We start from the raw sequence: 13,922 nt of genomic DNA on the forward strand, positions 1-13,922 counted from the left end.
TATATATATACATATATATATATATATATATATACATATATATATATATATATATATATATATATATATATATATATATATATACATACATAGACACATATATATATATATATATATATATATACATACATACATACATACATAAATACACATATATATATATATATATATATACATACATACATACATACATACATAAATACATTTATATATATCTATATATATATAGATATATATAAAGTCTTTGTCACAGTCTTCCTCTGCAGCAAGTCACCTGCAAATGATGATAAAAAATAAGGTTCTTTCCCGCTTGCCGTCTGTGTTTATCTCATCACGAGACGTTTTATTCCCCTAGACATCCTCTGACAGCTTCCATGTCGCTATCTTTTCAAACTAACAATGCATTTGTGTTGAGAAGAGTTTATGTATTCGCACGGCGTCCAAGCTGTCTTTGTCTTCTTCACTCGGCCGGTAGCTAAGGACATCACATGTCTTTCCCCTCTTGATGCACCTTTTGTTTGTTTACTTCTTTCGCGCTGTGAGACAGCTGTGTGCCATTAATTAACTGTTTAACAGCTCCACGGTCACAAGTTGCATCTGGGGAGCGGGAAAGTCGCACAAGGACCACATTTGCCTCGACTGTTACTCTCTAACTACAGTTTCCCAAGATTTTCAAGTTGTCTTGTTTTCATTCCAAAACAATTGTGTAATCGTCATTTTTTTTTTATTGTTAAATATGCAAAAAGAGAATGTTCTGGGCAGCATTTGAACATTGCTCCATTAGTTTTGTTATTCAGGTTGGTCATTGGCCATTGGGCTTCGGTCTATACCTGGGGTGTCAAACTTATTTTAGATGGAGGGCCACATGGAGAGAAAATCTACTCCCAAAAGGGCCTGATTGGTACAATCACGGCACAATTACTTAAAAATAAAGACAACTTCAGATTGTTTTCTTTGTTTAAAAATAGAACAAGCACATACAATGTAAAAATCATAAAGTTGTTTTTGATTTAATTTTTTTTACAATTACCTGTGGCGGTTAATAGTATATAAACTTAATTCGTCGTTATTTAAATTTTTCTGAAAAAATCATGTAATAATGTTCATCAGGTCAACTCATTGGTGTTCATTTTCAATCTCTCAAGATAAAAAAAATAATATCAAACATCTAATTACGGGATGTTATTTATGTATTTTGATAATTTTCTGCGATTTATGTACTAAAATCATGTGGTTTATTTTGTACATAAGTAGCATCATCTACAAAGATACAAAGTATTGCTATTGTGATATCTAATGGACACATTTAGAACAGCAGTTTCTTTCATTCAAAAATTTCAGCTTGATTTTTTTACATAACAAACAAATCCCACGGACCGGATTAAAAAAAAAAAAAAATATATATATATATATATATATATATATATATATATATATATATATATATAAATGGTAACACTTCAGTATGGGGAACACATGAACCATTAATTAGTTGCTTACTAACATTCAAATTAGTAACATTTTGGCTGTTAACTAGTCATTATTCAGTACTTATTAATGCCTTATTCTGCATGGCCTTATTATACAAGACAGTAAGCCATTAACTAAGGTTCTTCTCTAACCCTAACCCCAACCCTAACCCTAACCCACCCCCAACCCTAACCCTGACCCTAACCCTTAGCCCTAACCAACAATTTTTCTCTATGCCTAACCCTAACCTTAACCCCAACTCTAACCCTGACTGTATGTTAATAAACAACTAATTAATGTTTCATATGTTCCCTATACCAAAGTCCATCCATCCATCCATTTTCTACCGCTTAGTCCCTTTTGGGGTCGCGGGGGGCGCTGACGCCTATCTTAGCTACAATCTGGCGGAAGGCACTGTACGCCCTGGACAAGTCGCCACCTCATCGCAGGGCCAACACAGATAGACAAACAATATTCACACTCAAATTCACACACTAGGGCAAATTTAGTGTTGCCAATCAACCTATCCCCAGGTGCATGTCTTTGGAAGTGGGAGGAAGCCGGAGTACCCGGAGGGAACCCAGGCATTCACGAGGAGAACATGCAAACTCCACACAGAAAGATCCCGAGCCTGGGATTGAACCCAGGACTGCAGGACCTTCGCATTGCGAGGCAGATGCACTAAATTGGCTATTTCTGGCAATTTATTTAAGTGTGTATCAAACTGGTAGCCCTTCGCATTAATCAGTACCCAAGAAGTAGCTCCAGGTTTCAAAAAGGTTGGTGACCCCTGGTCTACAGCGATGGTTCACAGTTCGGGAGTGGTCAAGGTACCTGTCTTTTGTTCAAAAAGACAAAGTAAATGTTGATGAGTATTAAAGTCATCTTACTTGCTCTCACCTCTCCTGGTTCTCGCATCACTGGGGGAACAAAACGGCAGTCATGCGGTTTCATAACATCTATGTCAATGTTTGGATTTCACGGACATTTTTTGATAGCATTGTGAGCCATTTTTCCTCATTCTCTGACTTTATTGTTCTTACTCTTTCCATCATTTTCACGCTTTTACATGTTCCAAAGAGATTGAAGCTGGTGGCGAGAGATAAAAAAAAAAATAATTAAAAAAAAGCTCTCTAATAGGCGGAAAGAAGGAGAAAAGCTTGAAGCACATGTTAGGGTGAAATCAAAATGCCGCTGAGGTGAGCCAAAAACATTGCGGCTGCCTCACATCCTGCACCTGTGACTGTTGGGCCGTCGCCACCCGCCTGATGTCTCTTGACACAGGACAAGACGCCCACTGTGACTCGCTAAAAGGGCCTATTGACGGTTAGTGCGTCTATAACCCGCATGCATGTTTAATGAATACAGATGATGTGCGTATATTATGAAGCACTTCAATGCCTGAAAGCATCTGTTGTTACGCCGTGGTAAAAGTCTTAATGCCCTGGCAACTTATTCAATAAAATGCTTGCTTCTATGCTACTTTGCTGCTGAACTGCATAGACTGCCAGAGAATAAAATATAATATAATATACTTTATTGTCATTATATTTGCATGTTGAGAGATTAAGGACTCTAACTTAACCTCTTAAACGCCTACTGATATGAGATTTTCTTATTTAAACGGGGATAGCAGGTCCATTCTATGTGTCATACTTCATCATTTCGCGATATTGCCATATTTTTGCGTAAAGGATTTAGTAGAGAACATCAACGATAAAGTTCGCATTTTTTGGTCGCTAATATAAAAGCCTTGCCTGTACCCGAAGTCGCAGACGATGACGTCACCCGTGTGAGGGATCCTCACATCCTCCAACAAAAAGAGCTATTGGGACCGAGAAAACGACAATTACCCCATTAATTTGAGCGAGGATGAAAGATTTGTGTTTGAGGATATTGATAGCGAAGGGCTAGAAAAAATAAATAAAAGAAATAAAGTTAAAAAAAAAGGTGATTGCATTGGGACGGATTCAGATGTTTTTAGACACATTTACTAAGATCATTCTGGGAAATCCCTTATCTTTCTATTGTGTTGCCAGTGTTTTATTGAGGTAAATAGTACCTCATAGTCGGAGGGGTGTGTCCACGGGTGTGTTGAGGCCAGTGTCTCAGGGAAGTCGACGGCAGCTGTATGGACGGCACAAGCTCAGCTGATCTCCGGTAAGTGGCGCCTTTTTACCACAAATTTCTCACCAAAAACTGCTGGTTGACATGTGGTCGGGATCCATGTTCGCTTGACCGCTCTGATCCATAGGAAACCTTCACCTCCGGGAATTTTAAACAAGGAATCACCGTGTGTTTGTGTGGCTAAAAGCTAAAGCTTCCCAACTCCATCTTTCTACTTTGACTTCTCCAATATTAATTCAACAAATTTCAAAAGAGTCAGCAACACAGATGTCCAAAATACTGTGTACTTATGCCGTTAAAGCAGACGACTTTTAGCTGTGTGTGTGTGCATCGCTAATATTTCCTTACAGTCCGTGACGTCACGCGTACACGTCATCATTACACGACGTTTTCAACAGGAAACTCCCGGGAAATTTAAAATTGCAATTTAGTAAACTAAAAAGGCCGTATTGGCATGTGTTGCAATGTTAATATTTCATCATTGATATATAAACTATCAGACTGTGTGGTCGGTAGTAGTGGGTTTCAGTAGGCTTTTGAGGCCCAAGCTGTTTGTTTACATGTTGTTGTTTTTTTTTCTCTTTGCTATTTGGGCTTATTGGACCCTAATTAGTTAAAAAAATAAAATCTTTTGATATGATGTACTTAGTCCATAAGTACACAAACGTGTACTTCATTTTTCTCATTTTTATTTTACGTATTTTTTTCCAAATTCCATGTGGTTTAAAGTCATTTCTAAAACTTGTGCGAATGACTTTTTACTGTCAACTGAATTTCATTTTTTAATGATTTCTGTTGGTGGTGTGCCTCCGCATTTTTTCAACGCAAAAAATGTGCCTTGGCTTACAAAAAGTGGAAAAACACTCAACTACGGTATGGTCGCGTATTTGTGATGTCACGATACTGCACACGCAGCCTGTACAGATAAAAGCGGTGTGGCAGTCGACAGCGTAGTCTTTAGTTACTGTGTCCGAAGACATTCATTAATTCATTCATTCATTCATTCATTCATTCATTCATGTATTTATTTGACGGGACAGTACAATTAAACATTGCTACCCATAGGTAACCAATGTCAAAGTACATAATACTTCTAGCCACAGGCCTAATTTGCAACCATTGTCCCTGGTTTGTCTTTTTAAAAAAAGATGAGAGAAGTGTAAAATGCATACAAAAGTATCAAGACAAGTACAAAAATAAAAACACATTAAAAATAATTGCCCCTATTTGTCCTTACTACATCCAGTTCTGGTGCTCAAGCTTCTGATTTTCCTTAAGCCACTTTTTCAATTTCGTGGAGAAAAGTTGAATGTCAGACTGGTACTTTAACTCAGGTGGCAAAGAGTTCCACAGATGTGAGGCCTTCACTGAGAACGTAGACTGACCCAGAGTTGTCCGGCATCTTTTCACTCTAAAGCTCCCACCGACTGAATTTTACATTTTACACACAGTTTGCAAAATGTGTTCTGCACAAATTCCACTAGGAAGGAAAGGAGCTTCAAAACAACACGACTAAGTGGAAGAAGATGGATGGATGGATGATTAGTCACTTAAAAATCCACCCTCGCAACAATTATGGAAGGAGTACGAAGATGCCTGTGCCTAGCGTTAATTGCAGCAACCGCAGCAAACGTAAAGCCGCAGAACGGTGAGAAAGCGTTGGATCAACAAAAGGTGTGAATACATTTGTTAAGGTGCTGTTGCTAACCGCAATGCAGAATATTATTGGCTTAGTTAAGGTAGGCTAACCATATTGTGAAATCCAAAAAAGAGGACACATATACGTGCCAAGGCCGGGACTGGGTGAACATTTGCCAATGATACTTGAATTTGCTTTATAAATAATATATTTATTTCAATAAAGCATTTTTTCCCCTCTGTTGACAGCAGTGTTGGCGCAAGGAAATTTCAAAATGGGGTGGCACAGACCCCATCAAGTCATAAAAACGGGGTCCCACAGTAAATTTTTGGGGTCCCACTTTTTTGTAAGCGTTTTAAAAACAAATGATAAACGTATGCATTGTCCTGTTATATCCCACATTCTATGTTGTGTTTTGGAAAAAAGTTGTCATAAATGTTACTTAATTCATTAAAAGAAATAATTAAAAAAAAAAGAAGATGCAATTTCTAAATGTATTCAGTTATAAACATTCATTCACTTTCTTCTTTCTTTCATGGATCTAAACTTTACCGCTGACGGTAGTTTTTTCTATGTTTTTATTGGATAAGTAGCTGTATTTATTTCAGTATAAAAGTGTAAAAAGGGTTTTGCTTCTGTCATGAAATGATGATAATGGTGTGCCAGGGCATACATAAATTTTATACTTAATGCTTAAATCTGTACATTAACTCCAGATCTATTCCTCATTTCAAAATGCTTTAGTTTTTTATGTTGTTTTTTTTGTTTTCTTGTTTTCCGCCCTTTTTTGTCAAACAAAACTGTTTTTTTTATGGCAAACACACAAAATATGTAAAATCTTCCACCAAAATTATTTTTCAAAGTGGAATATTTGATGTGACGTAATCAGGGTTGAGGTGGAGGGGTAGAGGGTAGCGGAGGGGTGTATACTGTAGCGTGAACAAGGAAACAAGGAAACACTGGCTGTGTTTGTGTTGCTAAAGGCGGCCGCAATACACCGCTTCTCACCTACATCTTTCTTCTTTGACGTCTCCATTATTAATTGAACAAATTGCAAAAGATTCAGCAACGCAGAGTCCATAATACTGTGGAATTATGCGATGAAAAGAGACGACTTATAGCTGTGAACGGTGCTGGACCAAAATGTCCTCTACAATGAGTGACATAACGCTCAAGCGTCATCATACCGCGACGTTTTAGCATGATACTTCCGCGCGAAATTTAAAATTGCAATTTAGTAAACTAAACCAGTCGTTTTGGCATGTGTTGCAATGTTAATATTTCATCATTGATATATAAACTATCAGACTGCGTGGTCGGTAGTAGTAGGTTTCAGTAGGCCTTTAAGTTGCTTGCTTATCATTGAAATAATTGAAAATCTGAAATATCGATACATTCCATTTTATTTTTGCTCTGTGCAATGATTCTAATTCTTTGCATAGGTCAGAATTATAGTAAGGCGTGAATTTGCACTAACGTTATAGGTAATTAGGTAGGTATGATCCCATTCCAAAAAAATATTTGGATATTCTTTGGGGGCCTGTTTACATTTTGGGAGAACGTGTGAACTGTTAACTTAAATTCGCCTCACATATTACTCTGTGAATATATTTACATACACGAATCCCGTTTCCAAATGAGTTGGGAAATTATTTTAGATGTAAATATAAATGGAATACAATGATTTGCAAATAAATTTCAACCCATATTCAGTTGAATATGCTACAAAGACAACATATTTGATGTTCAAACTGATAAACATTTTTTTATTTACAAATAATCATTAACTTTAGAATTTGATGCCAGCAACACGTGACAAAGAAGTTGGGAAAGGTGGCAATAAATACTGATAAAGTTGAGGAATGTTCATCAAACATATTTGGAACATCCCACAGGTGTGCAGGCTAATTGGGAACAGGTGGGTGCCATGATTGGGTATAAAGGCAGCTTCCCCAAAAATGCTCAGTATTTCACAATAAAGGATGGGGCGAGGTACACCCCTTTGTCCACAACTGTGTGAGAAAATAGTCAAACAGTTTAAGAACAACATTTCTCAAAGTGCAATTGCAAGAAATTTAGGGAATTCAATATCTACGGTCCATAATATCATCAAAAGGTTCAGAGAATCTGGAGAAATCCCTCCACGTAAGTGACATGGCCGGACACCAACATTGAATGACCGTGACCTTCGATCCCTCAGACGGCACTGTATCAAAAACCGACATCAATCTCTAAAGGATATCACCACATGAGCTCAGGAACACTTTAAAAACGACTGTCACTAAATACAGTTCGTCGCTACATCTGTAAGGGCAAGTTAAAGCTCTATTACACAAAGCGAAAGCCATTTATCAACAACATCCAGAAACGCCGCCGGCTTCTCTGGGCCTGAGATCATCTAAGATGGACTGATGCAAAGTGGAAAAGTGTTCTGTGGTCTGACAAGTCCACATTTCAAATAGTTTTTGGAAATATTCGACATCGTGTCATCCGGACCAAAGAGGAAGCGAACCATCCAGACTGTTATTGACGCAAAGTTCAAATCCCGGCATCTGTGATGGTATGGGGGTGCATTAGTGCCCAAGACATGGGTAATTTACACATCTGTGAAGGCACCATTAATGCTGAAAGGTACATACAGGTTTTGGAACAACATATGCTGCCATCTAAGCGTTGTTTTTTTAATGGACGCCCTTGCTTATTTCAGCAAGACAATGCCAAGCCACATTCAGCACGTGTTACAACAGCGTGGCTTCGTAAAAAAGAGTGCGGGTACTTTCCTGGCCCGTCTGCAGTCCAAACCTGTCTGTCATCGAAAATGTGTGGCGCATTATGAAGCGTAAAATATGACAGTGGACACCGCGGACTGTTGAACGACCGAAGCTCCTCATAAAACAAGAATGTGAAAGAATTCCACTTTCACAGCTTCAACAATTAGCTTCCTCAGTTCCCAAACGTTTATTGAGTGTTGTTGAAAGAAAAGGCGATGTAACACAGTGGTGAACATGCCCTTTCCGAACTACTTTGGCACGTTTTGCAGCCAAGAAATTCAAAGTTAATTATTATTTGCAAAAAAAATATATATATTTTATGAGTTTGAACATTAAATATATTGTCTCTGTAGTGTATTCAATTGAATATGGGTTGAAAAGGATTTGCAAATCATTGTATTCCGTTTATATTTACATGTAACTATATTTCCCAACTCATATGGAAACGGGGTTTGTAAAAAGGTTACAAGGAAAGTCATAACTTTCCAACGTTTAAGGTGTAATATAACGAGAAGGAAGCTGTAACATCACCAAAAAACTAGTAAATTGCACAGAAATTTGTCATGTTTTTACTAAAATAAAATCATAACTGTTTGGGAAATCAATACCAGTTTTACGAGGCAAAAAAGTAAGAACTTTCCAAGATTGAATAAAGGTACTCTGTTGGGAACAGAAAGTTGTAACACATCATATTTTTGAAGATTAATGGAAGCGGATAAAAAACAAAATAGAAATATAAAAAAATTCAATACAAAAAAATACAATTTAATTAAAACAATCAAGTTGTTATAGTTAAAGAAATACAGTCTTGTTTGAGGAAATGTGTGAGAACTAGTCACATTTTCACAAGCTTGAAATATTACGAGAAGAAAGCTGTTAACTTGACAATGAAAAAGTAAATTCCATAAAAAGTTCATGAGAATACAATTACAACATTTTGAGAGTTGACTAATGTTATGAGAAAAGTTAGAACTTTCCAACATTGAAGTAAATTGCAGAGAATTATGTCTTGTTTTTACTAAAATAAATTATTATTGTCTAAGAAATCAGTACTAATTTTCCGAGGCAAAAAAGTAATAACGTTCCAAGATTATATAAAGGTACGCTGTTACGAACAGAAAGTTGTAACACAATGAAAAATGTAGTTCTTAAAGCTAAATTATTAGATGAAGTTCAAATTTGACAAAAATACAATTATAATAATTTGAGCTATAAGTACTAATATTGAGGGGGAGGGGGGAAGGGGGGTCGGTCATAACTTTCCAAGAATAAAGTTGCAACGTAAAAAAAATATAGTTGCAAATCTACCTTAAAAAAAAAAAAATCCCAAATCTCCAAAATTTGAAATAAAAATTGGAATACGGGACAAAAAGTTAAAATCTATATGAGAATAATGCTGTAATATTACGAGTGTGAACTTTAATTTATGATAAGATCAAATGTTTTGAGAATGTTACGTTTGTAAAAAATCTGAGTGGAAAAACAACATTACCCGATTAATAAATGACAGGCGATTTTGTGTTGGATTCAAGACATTCTCTTGTTAAAATGTATTAATTGAGACTTTTATTATAAGATTGCACAGTACAGTACATATTCCGTACAATTGACCACTAAATGGTAACACCCAAATAAGTTCTTCAACTGGTTTAAGTCGGGGTCCACGTTAATCAAATCATGGTAAAATACTTACTTCATTCCTGTACTAAAAAAAAAATAGTCATTTAAAGAACATTACAGCTTTACTCCCCTTTTTTTTTTCCAATTTGGCCCTAATCCTCCTTTGTATGATATTATCCTCAGCTCGGTTTCTCTAATAATGTCAAATCTCCCCTCTTCCACGGAAGTAAACATGAACTTGTCATGCTGTTATTTTGACTTTGCCTTTTTGAACTTGACAAACTTTCTGGGAATTTCCTGCTGTCTCACACGGACACACACACACGTGCACACACAAACGCACACACACACGCACGCACACGCACACATTCATACTGGTTAACATTTGGAATGGGGACCAAATTTTTGATCATCACTTGTGCGGACCACTCTTTCTACAGGTTGTGGAGGCATAAAAAAAAATGAGGTAAAATGACAACTGCCCAGTTAGCTCATACATGTCTTTAAATCTCTGGATTGATGAAGTAATAAGCTGATCTTTCTTACTTGGGACCCTGGGTAAGAAAAGTTAATATGGTTCATGGGGACCAAATTTAAGATAATTTTACATAATTCACACAAATTTGTACACGACTACTGAGGACCATTAAAAAAAAGAAGTTAAAATTAAATATGACATGATCAAGCTTAAAAGTCACTTAGGCATCTTCAGAATGGATCTGACTTTCATTTAAAAAGGTTTACCATTAGGGGACCTGTTTTTTGGTCCCCATACTGTCAGAATTCCCCTAAAGGTGACTGTGTAAACAGAGCGACGTCCCCATTAGGTCAGCATTGCCAGAACACACACACACACACACACACACACACACACACACACACACACACACACACACACACACACGCACACCCATACACATACACGCACACACACACATACACATGCACGCACACACACACACACACACACACACACGCACACACACATCGTCCAGATCAACCCCCGTTTAATATTTGTGGACCTAGTGCGCAAAACTCAATTACCTTTTATAAAGCTTTCATTAGCAGCTGTTTTCGATAATTGCCAGCTGGGGTTGGTCAGCTTTGGTCGTTTAGGTTCAAATAGAAAAGTCATACAAACAACTGACTGTCTAAGTGTGCGTGACATTAATTCATTGGTGTGTCTGTACATTACAGACAAGCTTTTAAAACATGTTCCAAAAAAACAAGATCAAACTTCAAGAGATGCTCTTGTGTCATTGAATAATGTGGCCTTAACATTGACACCGGTGTAATATACAGCATGTATTACTGACACCTCCAATAGATAGAGCGGAACATTGTATGATAATACATTATTCAATGTATTAGGACAGGGGTCCCCAAACCTTTTGAATCGGGGGCCGCAATGGGTTGAAAAAATATATACACACACACATATATATGTATATATATATATATATATATATATATATATATACATATATATATATATATATATATATATATATATATATATATATATATATATATATATGTAGGTGTGGGAAAAAAATCACAAGACTACTTCATCTCTACAGATCTGTTTCATGAGGGGTTCCCTCAATCATCAGGAGATTTTAATGGAAGCATTCACATACAATGGTTTATATAGAGCACAGAGTGGGTGGGTACAAGCAGGCGTAGGGTGTGGTGATTGGCTCATGTGTTACCTAGGAGGTGTTTCCGCCTGTGGCGGCATGTTGAAATGATTTCACTGCGCTTGTTGAGGGATGATAGCTCTGGATGATATATAATAAACAGTTTCTCTTTTAAGCATAAGTTGCATCTTTTATTACCACTGTTGTAAGGTGTGCTGGATGCTTCTATTAAAATCTCCTGATGATTGAGGGAACCCCTCATGAAACAGATCTGTAGAGATGAAGTAGTCTTGTGATTTTTTCCCACACCTACATATTGCGCTCTACCACGGTATCGAGCACTATTCTCCGGATAATCCAATCAAGACATATTCCGCTCCAAATTGACATTTGTTGAGCACTGTACGACGATCCGAAATGGAAAAGTTCAGCATCGACTACTCCACGAAGAACATTCCCATACCCGCGCAGAAGGACTACAAGCAAAGACTCATAGAAAAGACGGAACACTTCCTAAGAAGGATGCGGTGGAAAGCACACTTTTTCCTCCACCCTGAAACAAAAGGAACGCAAAAGGAAACTTACGGATTCAAATCTACCAAGAACCCACCCACAGTCAAGGAATTAAAGGACTTTGAGAACGACATGCTCAAAATGATACAATCAGTCAAATTTAAGCCAGCCCGCAACCCATTCCTCACCAAGCTGAAAAATGACACGGAGCGCATCAAGAAAGTAAGCAACCTCATCATAGCCGCCGATAAAACCACAAACTTCTACAGAATGGACATACCAGAACATAACTCTTTACTGGACAAAAGCATCACCAAATCATACAAAAAAGCGCAACCCAACACTTTACAGAACATCCACCTGGAAAACAAGCGGATCGCAACCGAACTGGACATTGAGGACAGGGTGGACGCCACAGCCAACAAAGAAGCCTTCATCACACTGAAGGACCACAAACCCAACTTCGCAAATAACCCAACATGCCGACTAATAAACCCAACTAAATCCGAAATAGGAAAAATCAGCAAAATAATCCTGGACAGAATCAACGCAAAAATCAAGGACAAAACACCACTCAACCAATGGAGAAATACAGCAGCAGTAATCAAATGGTTTAACAACATCCAAGACAAACAACAACACAACTTTATCTCCTTCGACATCGAAGAATTTTACCCTTCCATCACGCAAGACCTACTGACCCAAGCACTAAACTTCGCCTCGGACTACGACTCAATCACAGGCAACGAAAGAAACATCATCATCCACGCAAAGAACGCCATACTCATCCACAACAGTACACCATGGCAAAAAAAGAACAATTCAACATTTGACGTTACTATGGGGAGTTTTGACGGAGCAGAAACGTGCGAACTCGTTGGGAGTTTCCTCCTCTCCCAGCTTGCTAGCCTCAACCTGAACCTTGGTATTTACCGTGATGATGGACTGGCAGTGTGCCGCGCCTCGCCAAGGAGCAGCGAGAACACCAAGAAGCGCATATGCCAAATCTTCAAAGAAAACGGCCTACGGATCACGATTGAAGCCAACAAGCAAACCGTCAACTTCCTCGACGTCACTTTCAACCTGAGAAATAACAGCTACCAACCATTCACGAAACCCAACACAACACTCCAATACGTGCACCACGACAGCAACCACCCACCCACCACCACGAAAAGAATACCTACCGGAATTAATAAAAGGCTATCGATGCTGTCATCCAGCAAAGCTGAATTCGACCAAGCAACCCCCCCGTACCAGAAAGCACTTGATGAAAGCGGATACAACTTCACTCTCACCTATGAACCCACCCCAGGAAACCAACCAAAAAAGAGCAGAAAACGAAACAACATCATCTGGTACAATCCGCCATTCAGCAAAGACGTCTCAACCAACATCGGCCGCAAGTTCCTCACTCTGATCGACAAACACTTCCCCAAAGGCAACACCCTAAGAAAAATATTCAACAAGAACAACATTAAATTGAGCTACAGCTGTATGAATAACATGCAACAAATCATTTCAAACCACAACAAAGCAATTGCAAAAGGACTGCCTACCCCCAGACTAAACGACTCTGAAACCAATAATGAATGTAACTGTCGCAAGAAACCTGATTGCCCTCTCAACGGAAGGTGCTTACAGACATCAGTCGTTTACCAAGCAAAGGTAATACGCAAGGACATTAACACATCCGACACGTACGTAGGATTAACCGAAGGAGCGTTCAAAACAAGATGGAATAATCACAACGCCTCCTTTAGAAACCAGACTTTGCAGAATTCTACCGAACTCAGCAAACACATTTGGAACCTCAAAGACAATAATGTTGAATATTCAATAACATGGCAAATTCTTGCATCCAGCACACCTTACAACAGTGGTAATAAAAGATGCAACTTATGCTTAAAAGAGAAACTGTTTATTATATATCATCCAGAGCTATCATCCCTCAACAAGCGCAGTGAAATCATTTCAACATGCCGCCACAGGCGGAAACACCTCCTAGGTAACACATGAGCCAATCACCACACCCTACGCCTGCTTGTACCCACCCACTCTGTGCTCTATATAAACCATTGTATGTGAATGCTTCCATTAAAATCTCCTGATGATTGAGGGAACCCCTCATGAAACAGATCT

At 38.0% G+C, this 13,922-nt stretch overlaps 1 protein-coding gene across 6 annotated transcripts in view; it reads right to left on the reverse strand.

Moving 5' to 3' along the window:
* The window catches only part of kazna (kazrin, periplakin interacting protein a), a 519,865-nt gene that overhangs the window by 60,270 nt on the left and 445,673 nt on the right, over nucleotides 1-13,922 (reverse strand). The gene's annotated exons all lie outside the window — the stretch shown is intronic.

The sequence above is a fragment of the Nerophis ophidion genome, linkage group LG06 (assembly GCF_033978795.1).
Source record: "Nerophis ophidion isolate RoL-2023_Sa linkage group LG06, RoL_Noph_v1.0, whole genome shotgun sequence".
In the NCBI taxonomy this organism is placed as follows: Eukaryota; Metazoa; Chordata; class Actinopteri; order Syngnathiformes; family Syngnathidae; genus Nerophis; species Nerophis ophidion.